The following is a 16,046-nucleotide window of genomic DNA, read 5'->3' as shown; positions in this document are numbered from 1 at the left end:
AGAGAGGCATGTCACATTAGGGGGCTTCACTGTATGAAGAGGTATACAAACACCACTAGGGGGAGCTCGCCACATGGATTTATACAGGCACCGCTAAGCTCACTGTGTATAAGTGATGTATATAGCCACCTCTAGGAGAAGCTTGATGTATACACAACTATACAGCTGCCACTAGGGGGAGCTCACTACATACAGATATATACAGCTGCCACTAGGGGGAGCTCACCACATACAGATATATAGAGCCACCACTAGAAGGAGCTCACTACATACAGATATATACAGCCACCACTAGGGGGAGCTCACCACATACAGATATATACAGCCACCACTAGGGGGAGCTCACTACATACAGATATATACAGCCACCACTAGAAGGAGCTCACTACATACAGATATATACAGCCACCACTAGGGGGAGCTCACCACATACAGATATATACAGCCACCACTAGGGGGAGCTCACTACATACAGATATATACAGCCACCACTAGGGGGAGCTCACCACATACAGATATATAGAGCCACCACTAGAAGGAGCTCACTACATACAGATATATAGAGCCACCACTAGAAGGAGCTCACTACATACAGATATATACAGCCACCACCAGGGGGAGCTCACTACATACAGATATATACAGCCACCACTAGGAGGAGCTCACTACATACAGACATATACAGCCACCACTAGGAGGCGCTCACTACATACAGACAGACATATACAGCCACCACTAGGAGGAGCTCACTACATACAGATATATACAGCCACCACTAGGGGGAGTTCACTGTATGCAGATATATACAGCCACCACTAGGGGGAGTTCACAGTATGCAGATATATACAGCCATCACTAGGAGAAGCTCACTACATGCAGATATATACAGCCTCCACTAGGGGAGCTCACTACATACAGATATATATACAGCCACCACTAGGGGGAGCTCACTACATACAGATATATACAGCCACCACTAGGAGGAGCTCACTACATACAGATATATACAGACACCAATAGAGGGAGCTCACTACATACAGCCACCACTAGGTGGAGCTCACTACATACAGATATATAGAGCCACCGCTAGGAGGAGCTCACTACATACAGATATATACAGCCACCACTAGGAGGAGCTCACTACATACAGACAGACATATACAGCCACCACTAGAGGGAGCTCACTACATACAGATATATACAGCCACCACTAGAAGGAGCTCACAAAATACAGATATATACAGCCACCGCTAGGGGAGCTCACTACATACAGATATATACAGCCACCACTAGGGGGAGCTCACTACATACAGATATATACAGCCACCAGTAGGGGGAGCTCACTACATACAGATATATACAGCCACCACTAGGGGGAGCTCACTACATACAGATGTATGCAGCCACCACTAGGGGAGCTCACTAGATTCAGATATATACAACCACCACTAATAGGAGCTCACTACATACTGATATATACAGCCACCTCTAATAGGAACTTACTACATACAGATATATACAGCCACCACTAGAAGGAGCTCACTACATACAGATATATACAGCCACCACTAGGAGGAGCTCACTACATACAGATATATGCAGCCACCACTAGGGGAGTTCACTAGATACAGATATATACAGCCACCACTAGGGGGAGCTTACTACATACAGATATATACAGCCACCAGTAGGGGGAGCTCACTACATACAGATATATACAGCCACCACTAGAGGGAGCTCACTACATACAGATATATACAGCCACCACTAGGGGGAGCTCACTACATACAGACATATACAGCCACCAGTAGGAGGAGCTCACTACATACAGATATATACAGCCACCAGTAGGGGGAGCTCACTACATACTGATATATACAGCCACAGCTAGGAGGAGCTCAATGTAAACACCATTATACAGCTACCACTAGGTGTAGCACACCACATACAGATATATATGTATGTATATATATATATGTATATATATATGTATATACAGCCACCACTAGGAGGAGCTCACTACATACAGATATATACGGACACCACTAGGGGAGCTCACTACGTACAGATATATACAGCCACCACTAGGAGGAGCTCACTACATCCAGATGTATAGAGCCACTGCTAGGAGGAGCTCACTACATGCAGATATATACCGCCACCACTAGGGGAGCTCACTACATCCAGGTATATAGAGCCACCACTAGGGGGAGCTCACTACATACAGATTTATACATACACCAATAGGAGGAGCTCACTACATACAGATATATACAGCCACCACTAGGGGAGCTCACTACATACAGATATATACAACCACCACTAGGGGAGCTCACTACATACAGATATATACAGCCACCACTAGGGGAGCTCACTACATACAGATATATACCGCCACCACTAGGGGAGCTCACTACATCCAGGTATATAGAGCCACCACTAGGAGGAGCTCACTGCATACAGATATATACAGACACCAATAGGAGGAGCTCACTATGTACAGATATATACAGTCACCAATTGGAGGAGCTCACTACATACAGATATATACAGACACCACTAGGAGGAGCTCACTACATACATATATATATATATAGCCACCACTAGGAGGAGCTCACTACATACAGATATATACAGCCACCAATAGTGGGAGCTCACTACATACTGATATATACAGCCACAACTAGGGGGAGCTCACTACATACTGATATATACAGCCACCACTAGGGGAAGCTCACTACATACAGATATATACAGCCACCACTAGGGCGAGCTCACTACATACAGATATATACAGCCACCAATAGCGGGAGCTCACTACATACAGATATATACAGCCACCACTAGGGCGAGCTCACTACATACAGATATATACAGCCACCACTAGGGCGAGCTCACTACATACAGATATATACAGCCACCACTAGGGGGAGCTCACTACATACAGATATATACAGCCACCAATAGCGGGAGCTCACTACATTCAGATACATACAGCCACCAATAGGAGAAGCTCACTACATACAGATATATACAGTCACCACTAGGAGGAGCTCACTATATACAGCCACCACTAGGAGGAGCTCACTGTATACAGATATATATACAGCCACCACTAGGGGGAGCTCACTACATACAGATATATATAGCCACCAGTAGGGGGAGCTCACTACATACAGATATATACAGCCACTACTGGGAGGAGCTCACTACATACAGATATATACAGCCACCACTAGGGGGGGTGTTACTACATACAGATATATACCGCCACCACTAGGGGAGCTTACTACATACAGATATATACCGCCACCACTAGGGGAGCTCACTACATCCAGGTATATAGAGCCACCACTAGGAGGAGCTCACTACATACAGATATATACAGCCACCACTAGGAGGAGCTCACTACATACAGATATATACAGCCACCACTAGGGGGAGCTCACTACATACAGATATATACAGCCACCAATAGCGGGAGCTCACTACATTCAGATGTATACAGCCACCACTAGGAGGAGCTCACTGCATACAGATATATACAGCCACCAATAGGGGAAGCTCACTACATACAGATACATATGGCCACCAATAGGGGGAGCTCACTACATCCAGATATATACAGCCACCAATAGGGAGAGCTCACTACATACAGATACATATGGTCACCACTAGTGGGAGCTCACTACATACAGATATATACAGCCACCAATAGGGGGAGCTCACTACATACAGATATATACAGCCACCAATAGGGGGAGCTCACTACATACAGATATATATGGCCACCACTAGGGGGAGCTCGCTACATACAGATATATACAGCCGCCACTAGGAGAAGCTCACTACATACAGATATATACAGCCACCAATAGGGGGAGCTCACTACATACAGATATATACAGCCACCACTAGGGGGAGCTCACTACATACAGATATATACAGCCACCACTAGGGGGAGCTCAATGTATACACCACTATACAGCTACCACTAGGGGGAGCTCACTACAGATATATACAGCCACCACTAGGGGGGGCTAACTACATACAGATATATACAGCCACCACTAGGGGGAGCTCACTACATACAGATATATACAGCCACCACTAGGGGGAGCTCACTACAGATATATACAGCCACCACTAGGGGGCGCTCACTACATACAGATATATACAGCCACCACTAGGGGGAGCTCACTACATACAGATATATACAGCCACCAGTAGGGGGAGCTCACTACATACAGATATATACAGCCACCAGTAGGGGGAGCTCACTACATACAGATATATACAGCCACCGCTAGGAGGAGCTCACTACATACAGATATATACAGCCACCACTAGGGGGAGCTCACTACATACAGATATATACAGCCACCACTAGGGGAAGCTCCCTACATACAGATATATACAGTCACCACTAGGGGGAGCTCACTACATACAGATATATACAGCCACCACTAGGGGGAGCTCCCTACATACAGATATATACAGTCACCGCTAGGAGGAGCTCACTACATACAGATATATACAGCCACCACTAGGGGGAGCTCACTACATACAGATATATACAGCCACCACTAGGGGGAGCTCCCTACATACAGATATATACAGTCACCACTAGGAGAAGAAGGTGTTTGGATCAGCCCGAGGGTCTGACTCCTAAAGAGACATAACCCCCACCCTGCCTTATCAGCCCAACAGTGATGGGGTTACAGGTGGTAAAGATGTGGCTATAATGTGCAGTCACAGCCTGTCTGGTTAGGGAAGCCCCTCCCATGTCCTATAAGAGGAAGAATGAGATGTGGGGTACACGAGGGGCGTCATCAGGATGTTCTTCTCATAGTGACTGTCTTCTCTCTGCAGGGATTTCTGCTGTGGTGATCTGTCCGGTAATTAGAGATATCTATATGCAGAAAGGTAAGAGACTTCCTGCGGTGCCCCGCCCCTCTGTGCCCCGCCCCTCTGTGCCCCGCCCTTCTGTGCCCCGCCCCTCTGTGCCCCGCCCCTCTGTGCCCCGCCCTTCTGTGCCCCGTCCCTCTCTGCTGCCCAACAACCTCCCATCTGCTGCATGACCCTGCTAAAGCTTTGACTGTCTTTGTGTCAGTCCCATGTCAGTAGTCCCGTGTGTACAGCCAGTGCAGAATGTTACTTGGCCACTAGATGGAGTTGTTCTGTCAGATACTTGATTTTGTGGATCTATCCCCTACAAGTGTTTCTTGCAGTTATTTTTCTGCTAGATGGCGCTATGATTTATTGATTGCCCACTAGACAGATGGCGCTATTTTATATACAGTATTTTGGGATTGTCAGTCAGATGACTCTCTTGTCATTATTCTTATGGTAGACAGTTGTGTTAAATGAAACTAAGTTTCGGTTTCCATTGATATTAATTTTCTGTATCTCAGAGTCGTTATATGGGAGTTATGGGGTGACACATCGGGGAGATCATCTGTAAGAAGCCTGCAGATAGATGGCGCTATGCTATATTAATTCCTCTAGATAGATGGCGCTATTTGCTCTGTACTATTTTGTGATTGCCAATTAGAGGACTCTCTTCTATTGCATTGTGAACATTTTTCCACCAGTCATGTTCTCAACCTGCAGTACTTTTACTCTGGGGGGCTATATCCCGTGTCTCCAGAGGGGTACATCCCGTGACTCCAGGGGCACCCGCAGTGTCCTAATGCTGTGTTTTTATATGCAGCATCCTTGGGTTATGGTCACATCTTTTGGGGTTCATTGATGTCATTTATTTGAATTAGTGGCTTACAAACACTGAATGTTTTGTAATGCATTGATTATGCACTAGATGGCACTATTCTAATGTGACTAATCTAGTGCTAGATGGCACTGTTCTATTCTTTAATTTATTATTATTTCTCCACTAGATGGCGCTGTTCTATTCTTGAATTTATTATTATTTATCCACTAGATGGCGCTGCCCTGTAGTAATGTATGGCAATGTGCTATCCACCATCTGTAGGATCTGTGTGGGTGTACTTTGTAATGAATAGATTTTCAGTAAATGAATAAAATATTTGGATTTCTTTCTGCTGATGACTCCTGAGATAAGAGCGGGGCCTGAGCGCGCAGACGAGTCCCATGATGCTTTGCCATGCAGTCTGTAATCTACTAAGGGGTCACAAGATAATGTGGCATCACTGCTGCCCTGTGCTAACTTGTTGCCTCTTTCCTACTCTTTACCTCCCTACTAGTCATCCCTGTTCTGCATAATCTGCTGCTCGCTGCCTCCCTACTGCCTTATTACTGACCTGTGCTGCCCTTCTACTTACTGCTGCCCTTCTAATTACTGCTGTCCTGGGTAATCTGCTTCTCTCTCTATCTGTGCTGCCTTATTGCTGGTCTGTGCCTGCCTACTACTTATTGCTGTCTTGTTCCCCCCTGTCCTGTACCCCCCTAATGCTTGTTGCTGTCCTGTACCCCTTTAATGCTCGTTGCTGTCCTGTGCCCCCTAATACTCTTTACTGTCCTGTGCCCCCTAATACTCGTTGCTGTCCTGTGCCCCCTAATACTCTTTACTGTCCTATACCCCCTAATACTCATTGCTGTCCTGTACACCCTAATACTCATTGCGTCCTGTAGCCCCTTAATACTCACTGCTGTCCTGTGCCTCACTACTATTCATTTCTGGCCTGTATTAACTGCTGCCTTGTGCTTCCATGCTGCCTTACTCAATGTCGTCCAGTATAATCTCCTGCTCTGTACCTCTCTACCACTCATTGCTGTCCTGTACCTCTCTACTAGTCATTGCTGTTCTGTGCCTCCCTACTAGTCATTGCTGTCCTGTACCTCTCTACTAGTCATTGCTGTCCTGTGCCTCCCTACTACTCATTGCTGTCCTGTACCTCTCTACTAGTCATTGCTGTCCTGTACCTCTCTACTAGTCATTGCTGTTCTGTGCCTCCCTACTAGTTATTGCTGTCCTGTACCTCTCTACTACTCATTGCTGTCCTGTGCCTCCCTACTACTCATTGCTGTCCTGTACCTCTCTACTAGTCATTGCTGTCCTGTACCTCTCTAACACTCATAGCTGTTCTGTGCCTCCCTACTACTCATTGCTGTTCTGTGCCTCCCTGCTAGTCATTGTTGTCCTGTACCTCTCTACTAGTCATTGCTGTCCTGTGCCTCCCTACTAGTTATTGCTGTCCTGTGCCTCTCTTCTAGTCGTTGCTGTCCTGTGCCTCCCTTCTAGTCGTTGATGTCCTGTGCCTCCCTTCTAGTCGTTGATGTCCTGTGCCTCCCTTCTAGTCGTTGATGTCCTGTGCCTCCCTTCTAGTCGTTGCTGTCCTGTGCCTCCCTTCTAGTCGTTGCTGTCCTGTGCCTCCCTTCTAGTCGTTGCTGTCCTGTGCCTCCCTTCTAGTCGTTGCTGTCCTGTGCCTCCCTTCTAGTCGTTGCTGTCCTGTGCCTCCCTTCTAGTCGTTGCTGTCCTGTGCCTCCCTTCTAGTCGTTGCTGTCCTGTGCCTCCCTTCTAGTCGTTGCTGTCCTGTGCCTCCCTTCTAGTCGTTGCTGTCCTGTGCCTCCCTTCTAGTCGTTGCTGTCCTGTGCCTCCCTTCTAGTCGTTGCTGTCCTGTGCCTCCCTTCTAGTCGTTGCTGTCCTGTGCCTCCCTTCTAGTCGTTGCTGTCCTGTGCCTCCCTTCTAGTCGTTGCTGTCCTGTGCCTCCCTTCTAGTCGTTGCTGTCCTGTGCCTCCCTTCTAGTCGTTGCTGTCCTGTGCCTCCCTTCTAGTCGTTGCTGTCCTGTGCCTCTCTTCTAGTCGTTGCTGTCCTGTGCCTCTCTCCTAGTCGTTGCTGTCCTGTGCCTCCCTTCTAGCCGTTGCTGTCCTGTGTCTCCCTTCTAGTCATTAGTGTCCCGTACCTCCCTACTACTCATTGCTGTCCCGTACCTCCCTACTACTCATTGCTGTCCCGTGCCTTCCTACTACTCATTGCTGTCCCGTGCCTTCCTACTACTCATTGCTGTCCTGTGCCTCCCTACTAGTCAGTGCTGTCCTGTACCTTCCTACTACTCATTGCTGCCCTGTGCCTTCCTACTACTCATTGCTGTCCTGTGCCTCCCTACTAGTCAGTGCTGTCCTGTGCCTCCCTACTAGTCATTGCAGTCCTGTACCTCCCTACTAGTCATTGCTGTCCTGTACCTCCCTACTTGTCATTGCTGTCCTGTACCTCCCTACTTGTCATTGCTGTCCTGTACCTCCCTACTAGTCATTGCTGTCCTGTACCTCCCTACTAGTCATTGCTGTCCTGTACCTCCCTACTAGTCATTGCTGTCCTGTGCCTCCCTACTAGTCATTGCTGTCCTGTGCCTCCCTACTAGTCATTGCTGTCCTGTGCCGCCCTACTAGTCATTGCTGTCCTGTGCCGCCCTACTAGTCATTGCTGTCCTGTGCCGCCCTACTAGTCATTGCTGTCCTGTGCCGCCCTACTAGTCATTGCTGTCCTGTGCCGCCCTACTAGTCATTGCTGTTCTGTGCCGCCCTACTAGTCATTGCTGTCCTGTACCTCCCTACTAGTCATTGCTGTCCCGTGCCGCCCTACTAGTCATTGCTGTCCCGTGCCTCCCTACTAGTCATTGCTGTCCCGTGCCTCCCTACTAGTCATTGCTGTCCCGTGCCTCCCTACTAGTCATTGCTGTCCCGTGCCGCCCTACTAGTCATTGCTGTCCCGTGCCGCCCTACTAGTCATTGCTGTCCTGTGCCGCCCTACTAGTCATTGCTGTCCTGTGCCGCCCTACTAGTCATTGCTGTTCTGTGCCGCCCTACTAGTCATTGCTGTCCCGTACCTCCCTACTAGTCATTGCTGTCCCGTGCCGCCCTACTAGTCATTGCTGTCCCGTGCCTCCCTACTAGTCATTGCTGTCCCGTGCCTCCCTACTAGTCATTGCTGTCCCGTGCCTCCCTACTAGTCATTGCTGTCCCGTGCCGCCCTACTAGTCATTGCTGTCCCGTGCCGCCCTACTAGTCATTGCTGTCCCGTGCCGCCCTACTAGTCATTGCTGTCCTGTGTCTCCCTTCTAGTCATTAGTGTCCCGTACCTCCCTACTACTCATTGCTGTCCCGTACCTCCCTACTACTCATTGCTGTCCCGTGCCTTCCTACTACTCATTGCTGTCCCGTGCCTTCCTACTACTCATTGCTGTCCTGTGCCTCCCTACTAGTCAGTGCTGTCCTGTACCTTCCTACTACTCATTGCTGCCCTGTGCCTTCCTACTACTCATTGCTGTCCGGTGCCGCCCTACTAGTCATTGCTGTCCTGTGTCGCCCTACTAGTCATTGCTGTCCTGTGCCTCCCTACTAGTCATTGCTGTCCTGTGCCTCCCTACTAGTCATTGCTGTCCTGTGCCTCCCTACTAGTCATTGCTGTCCTGTGCCGCCCTACTAGTCATTGCTGTCCTGTGCCGCCCTACTAGTCATTGCTGTCCTGTGCCGCCCTACTAGTCATTGCTGTCCTGTGCCGCCCTACTAGTCATTGCTGTCCTGTGCCGCCCTACTAGTCATTGCTGTCCTGTGCCTCCCTACTAGTCATTGCTGTCCTGTGCCGCCCTACTAGTCATTGCTGTCCTGTGCCGCCCTACTAGTCATTGCTGTCCTGTGCCGCCCTACTAGTCATTGCTGTCCTGTGCCGCCCTACTAGTCATTGCTGTCCTGTGCCGCCCTACTAGTCATTGCTGTCCTGTGCCTCCCTACTAGTCATTGCTGTCCTGTGCCGCCCTACTAGTCATTGCTGTCCTGTGCCGCCCTACTAGTCATTGCTGTCCTGTGCCGCCCTACTAGTCATTGCTGTCCTGTGCCTCCCTACTAGTCATTGCTGTCCTGTACCTCCCTACTAGTCATTGCTGCCCTGAGCCTCCTGCTGTCCTCTGCTGTCTCATTGATGTTTAAAGCTGCAGTAAGGGGCGCCCAGTGAGGATTGATATCCGTGTTGCCCCTTCAGCTTCGGTGGTAATTCCTCCATTTGCAGTAACGGGTGGTGGTGCTGGCTTTATTGGGGGTGTAATATCCCCTCATATCTTATCAGTACAAGTAAGAGGAGCATAAGTATTACCTTACACTACAACCGCAGCCAATATTCTGTACAGCAAGCTATTGTCCCCTGCTATCTGCCACTTCAGGATAGTAGGAGAGCTTGATAGTAGAACTGGAGACTGCACTCTATTTTCCCTGTTATCAGTTATTTCTGCCTGAAGTAAAGCCGATTGTAGGACAGTTGAATACAATCCATTACTCCCTGTTATCTGCCACTTCAGTCAGTAGTAAAACCTCTCTGCCCCAACTCTTCACTCCGTGATGTCAGATATCTCCAGTGCTGAGAACCCCTGTAGGTGTCACTGATATAAGTGCCAACAGTTGGGGTTAATTTAGCCGTTTAAAGTCACAGTATGGTATCTAGTGCGAAAAAACAGGTGCCAACAGCGCAGTGCGAACCTCCAGCGAGGCGAGCGCCATGCTAAGCCACGGTACCACCTGAATCCAAGGATGCCATAATAATAAAGAAATAAAGCCAAAGTGTGGCATCAGTGGAGCAAGCAGACAGAAGGCCTTTATCATTCCAAGACGACGATATACAGCAACGTTTGGACTCCATTGAGTCTTCGTCAGGCTTGAGAAAGGCTCCTTGGAGTCGAAACGTTGCTGTTTATTGTTGTCTTGGAAGAATGCACCACTGTTGCCGCCACAGTACGGTGTCCACTGTCGTCATTGGCCTGTAGAGGGCAGTATTTCTCGGTGTCACCCTGATCCGTTTTATATAATTATATTGTATACTCTTTATAAGTGACAGCTGGCGAATGTTACCGCATGGTGGAAGAGTGTAGACTACAGTCACATCCACTTTAAGTCGTACACTGGAGCACAGTAGGTGATTGTTGTCTCTTTAACTTCCCCAGAGCCTCAGGTACCTCTATGACTGCGCCCTCTGGTGGTCATCCCTCTGCTCTAGCCAGGAGACCAAAATGGAAGAGCTCTTCTGGATCACCGGTCAGGTGCCGTTACCTGTGGAGAGGTGGCCCACATGTGGCACGTGTTGTCTGTGTGTTCTAGCCATTGGCTGGCCTTATGTGCTTATTGCCTGTTCAGCAGCATCCACATTGTCATGCCTGAAGTCTCTTACTGATGACCCAAAGGGGTATTCTGGGCAAAATGGAAAAGCTGACCTTTGCTTGCAGTGCTACCCCGACTGCCAGTAGTGTTAAAGTGGATGTGTCTGGTCTGTGTCTGGGGGCGGCATGGAATAGCGGTAGGGGCTGAGCTCCACGATGTACACTCTAGCTTTCTGTGACTCCATTCCATCTCTTCATATAAAAATCTGTTTAATTGCTGCTGGCAGAACTCGTAGAGAAAGCCTGAGAGTCCTGCTAACCCCACCTACTGGTAGAGAAAGCCTGAGAGTCCTGCTAACCCCGCCTACTGGTAGAGAAAGCCTGAGAGTCCTGCTAACCCCACCTACTGGTAGAGAAAGCCTGAGAGTCCTGCTAACCCCACCTACTGGTAGAGAAAGCCTGAGAGTCCTGCTAACCCCACCTACTGGTAGAGAAAGCCTGAGAGTCCTGCTAACCCCACCTACTGGTAGAGAAAGCCTGAGAGTCCTGCTAACCCCGCCTACTGGTAGAGAAAGCCTGAGAGTCCTGCTAACCCCGCCTACTGGTAGAGAAAGCCTGAGAGTCCTGCTAACCCCGCCTACTAGTAGAGAAAGGCTGTGAGTCCTGCTAACCCCGCCTACTAGTAGAGAAAGCCTGAGAGTCCTGCTAACCCCGCCTACTAGTAGAGAAAGCCTAAGAGTCCTGTTAACCTCGACTACTAGTAGAGTAAGCCTGAGAGTCCTGCTAACCCCGCCTACTAGTAGAGAAAGCCTGAGAGTCCTGCTAACCCCGCCTACTAGTAGAGAAAGCCTAAGAGTCCTGCTAACTCCGCCTACTAGTAGAGAAAGCCTGAGAATCCTGCTAACCCCACCTACTAGTAGAGAAAGCCTAAGAGTCCTGTTAACCTCGACTACTAGTAGAGTAAGCCTGAGAGTCCTGCTAACCCCGCCTACTAGTGAATAAAGTCTATGAGCCCTGTTAACCCAGCCTACCAGTAGAGAAAGACTGTGAGTCCTGCTAACCCCGCCTACTAGTAGAGAAAGACTGCGAGTCCTGCTAACCCCCGCCTACTAGTAGAGAAAGCCTGAGCGTCCTGCTAACTTGGTCTACTAGTGGATAAAGACTCTGAGCCCTGTTAACCCTGCCTTCTAGTACAGAAAGCTTGGAAGTCGTGCTAACCTTGCCTACTAGTAGAGAAAACCTGAGAGTACTGCTAACCCCGCCTACTAGTAGAGAAAGCCTGAGAGTCCTGCTAACCCGCCAACTAGTAGAGAAAGACTGTGAGTCCTGCTAACCCAGTCTACTATTAGAGTAAGCCTGCGAGTCCTGCTAACCCCGCCAACTAGTGGAGAAAGACTGTGAGTACTGCTAACCCTGCCTACTAGTAGAGAAAGACTGCAAGTACTGCTAACCCGGTCAACTAGTAGAGAAAGCCTGAGAGTCCTGCTAAGCCGCCTACTAGTAGAGAAAGCCTGAGAGTCCTGCTAAACCGCCAACTAGTAGAGAAAGACTGTGAGTCCTGCTAACCTCGCCTACTAGTAGAGAAAGCCTTCGAGTCCTACTAACCCTGTCTACTGGTAGAGAAAGCTTGGGTAGAGAAAACTGTGAGACCTGCGAACCCCGCCTACTAGTAGAGAAAGACAGTCCTGCTGACTCCGTCTACTAGCAGAGAAAGACTGAAAGTCCTGCTAACCCCGCGTACTAGTAGAGAAAGACTAGGATTCCTGCTGACTCCACCTACTAGTAGAGAAAGACTGTGAGTCCTGTTAACCCCTCCCTACTAGTAGAGAAAGACTGTGAGTCCTGCTAACCCTGTCTACTAGTAGAGTAAGCCTGCGAGTCCTGCTAACCCCGCCAACTAGTGGAGAAAGACTGTGAGTACTGCTAACCCTGCCTACTAGTAGAGAAAGACTGCAAGTAGTGCTAACCCGGCCAACTAGTAGAGAAAGCCTGAGAGTGCTGCTAAGCTGCCTACTAGTAGAGAAAGCCTGCGAGTCCTGCTAACCCCGCCAACTAGTGGAGAAAGACTGTGAGTACTGCTAACCCTGCCTACTAGTAGAGAAAGACTGCAAGTAGTGCTAACCCGGCCAACTAGTAGAGAAAGCCTGAGAGTCCTGCTAAGCCACCTACTAGTAGAGAAAGCCTGAGAGTCCTGCTAAGCCACCTACTAGTAGAGAAAGCCTGAGAGTCCTGCTAAGCCGCCTACTAGTAGAGAAAGCCTGAGAGTCCTGCTAAGCCGCCTACTAGTAGAGAAAGCCTGAGAGTTCTGCTAACCCGCCAACTAGTAGAGAAAGACCTGTGAGTCCTGCTAAGCCGCCTACTAGTAGAGAAAGCCTGAGAGTCCTGCTAACCCCGCCAACTAGTGGAGAAAGACTGTGAGTACTGCTAACCCTGCCTACTAGTAGAGAAAGACTGCAAGTAGTGCTAACCCGGCCAACTAGTAGAGAAAGCCTGAGAGTGCTGCTAAGCTGCCTACTAGTAGAGAAAGCCTGAGAGTCCTGCTAAGCCGCCTACTAGTAGAGAAAGCCTGAGAGTCCTGCTAACCCCGCCAACTAGTGGAGAAAGACTGCAAGTACTGCTAACCCGGTCAACTAGTAGAGAAAGCCTGAGAGTCCTGCTAAGCCGCCTACTAGTAGAGAAAGCCTGAGAGTCCTGCTAAACCGCCAACTAGTAGAGAAAGACTGTGAGTCCTGCTAACCTCGCCTACTAGTAGAGAAAGCCTTCGAGTCCTACTAACCCTGTCTACTGGTAGAGAAAGCTTGGGTAGAGAAAACTGTGAGACCTGCGAACCCCGCCTACTAGTAGAGAAAGACAGTCCTGCTGACTCCGTCTACTAGTAGAGAAAGACTAGGATTCTTGCTGACTCCACCTACTAGTAGAGAAAGACTGTGAGTCTTGTTAACCCCTCCCTACTAGTAGAGAAAGACTGTGAGTCCTGCTAACCCCGTCTACTAGTAGAGTAAGCCTGCGAGTTCTGCTAACCCCGCCAACTAGTGGAGAAAGACTGTGAGTCTTGCTAACCCTGCCTACTAGTAGAGAAAGACTGCAAGTACTGCTAACTCGGCCAACTAGTAGAGAAAGCCTAGGAGTCCTACTAAGCCGCCTACTAGTAGAGAAAGCCTGAGAGTCCTGCTAAACCGCCAACTAGTAGAGAAAGACTGTGAGTCCTGCTAACCTCGCCTACTAGTAGAGAAAGCCTTCGAGTCCTACTAACCCTGTCTACTGGTAGAGAAAGCTTGGGTAGAGAAAACTGTGAGACCTGCGAACCCCGCCTACTAGTAGAGAAAGACAGTCCTGCTGACTCCGTCTACTAGCAGAGAAAGACTGAAAGTCCTGCTAACCCCGCGTACTAGTAGAGGAAGACTAGGATTCCTGCTGACTCCACCTACTAGTAGAGAAAGACTGTGAGTCCTGTTAACCCCTCCCTACTAGTAGAGAAAGACTGTGAGTCCTGCTAACCCTGTCTACTAGTAGAGTAAGCCTGCGAGTCCTGCTAACCCCGCCAACTAGTGGAGAAAGACTGTGAGTACTGCTAACCCTGCCTACTAGTAGAGAAAGACTGCAAGTAGTGCTAACCCGGCCAACTAGTAGAGAAAGCCTGAGAGTGCTGCTAAGCTGCCTACTAGTAGAGAAAGCCTGCGAGTCCTGCTAACCCCGCCAACTAGTGGAGAAAGACTGTGAGTACTGCTAACCCTGCCTACTAGTAGAGAAAGACTGCAAGTAGTGCTAACCCGGCCAACTAGTAGAGAAAGCCTGAGAGTCCTGCTAAGCCACCTACTAGTAGAGAAAGCCTGAGAGTCCTGCTAAGCCACCTACTAGTAGAGAAAGCCTGAGAGTCCTGCTAAGCCGCCTACTAGTAGAGAAAGCCTGAGAGTCCTGCTAAGCCGCCTACTAGTAGAGAAAGCCTGAGAGTTCTGCTAACCCGCCAACTAGTAGAGAAAGACCTGTGAGTCCTGCTAAGCCGCCTACTAGTAGAGAAAGCCTGAGAGTCCTGCTAACCCCGCCAACTAGTGGAGAAAGACTGTGAGTACTGCTAACCCTGCCTACTAGTAGAGAAAGACTGCAAGTAGTGCTAACCCGGCCAACTAGTAGAGAAAGCCTGAGAGTGCTGCTAAGCTGCCTACTAGTAGAGAAAGCCTGAGAGTCCTGCTAAGCCGCCTACTAGTAGAGAAAGCCTGAGAGTCCTGCTAACCCCGCCAACTAGTGGAGAAAGACTGCAAGTACTGCTAACCCGGTCAACTAGTAGAGAAAGCCTGAGAGTCCTGCTAAGCCGCCTACTAGTAGAGAAAGCCTGAGAGTCCTGCTAAACCGCCAACTAGTAGAGAAAGACTGTGAGTCCTGCTAACCTCGCCTACTAGTAGAGAAAGCCTTCGAGTCCTACTAACCCTGTCTACTGGTAGAGAAAGCTTGGGTAGAGAAAACTGTGAGACCTGCGAACCCCGCCTACTAGTAGAGAAAGACAGTCCTGCTGACTCCGTCTACTAGTAGAGAAAGACTAGGATTCTTGCTGACTCCACCTACTAGTAGAGAAAGACTGTGAGTCTTGTTAACCCCTCCCTACTAGTAGAGAAAGACTGTGAGTCCTGCTAACCCCGTCTACTAGTAGAGTAAGCCTGCGAGTTCTGCTAACCCCGCCAACTAGTGGAGAAAGACTGTGAGTCTTGCTAACCCTGCCTACTAGTAGAGAAAGACTGCAAGTACTGCTAACTCGGCCAACTAGTAGAGAAAGCCTAGGAGTCCTACTAAGCCGCCTACTAGTAGAGAAAGCCTGAGAGTCCTGCTATCCTGCCAACTAGTAAAGAAAGACTGTGAGTCCTGCTAACCCTACCTACTAGTAGAGAAAGCCTTCGAGTCCTACTAACCCTGTCTACTGGTAGAGAAAGCTTGGGTAGAGAAAGACTGTGAGACCTGCGAACCCCGCCTACTAGTAGAGAAAGACTGCGA

At 49.1% G+C, this 16,046-nt stretch overlaps 1 protein-coding gene across 3 annotated transcripts in view; it reads left to right on the top strand.

The window, feature by feature from the left end:
• The window catches only part of MAPRE3 (microtubule associated protein RP/EB family member 3), a 131,067-nt gene that overhangs the window by 55,549 nt on the left and 59,472 nt on the right, over nucleotides 1-16,046 (top strand). For 2 of the 3 annotated variants that reach the window (XM_066594391.1, XM_066594392.1), the window contains exon 2: nucleotides 4,873-4,926. The gene's annotated coding sequence lies outside the window, so the exon portion shown is untranslated. Of the gene's footprint in view, nucleotides 1-4,872; nucleotides 4,927-10,985; nucleotides 11,007-16,046 lie in introns of those variants that run through there. The other variant, XM_066594390.1, reaches the window with a different exon arrangement.

This window comes from Eleutherodactylus coqui, chromosome 1 (assembly GCF_035609145.1).
Source record: "Eleutherodactylus coqui strain aEleCoq1 chromosome 1, aEleCoq1.hap1, whole genome shotgun sequence".
Taxonomy (NCBI): domain Eukaryota; kingdom Metazoa; phylum Chordata; class Amphibia; order Anura; family Eleutherodactylidae; genus Eleutherodactylus; species Eleutherodactylus coqui.
The sequence above is the reverse complement of the archived record's forward strand: the minus strand, read 5'-3'. Positions and strand labels throughout refer to the sequence as shown.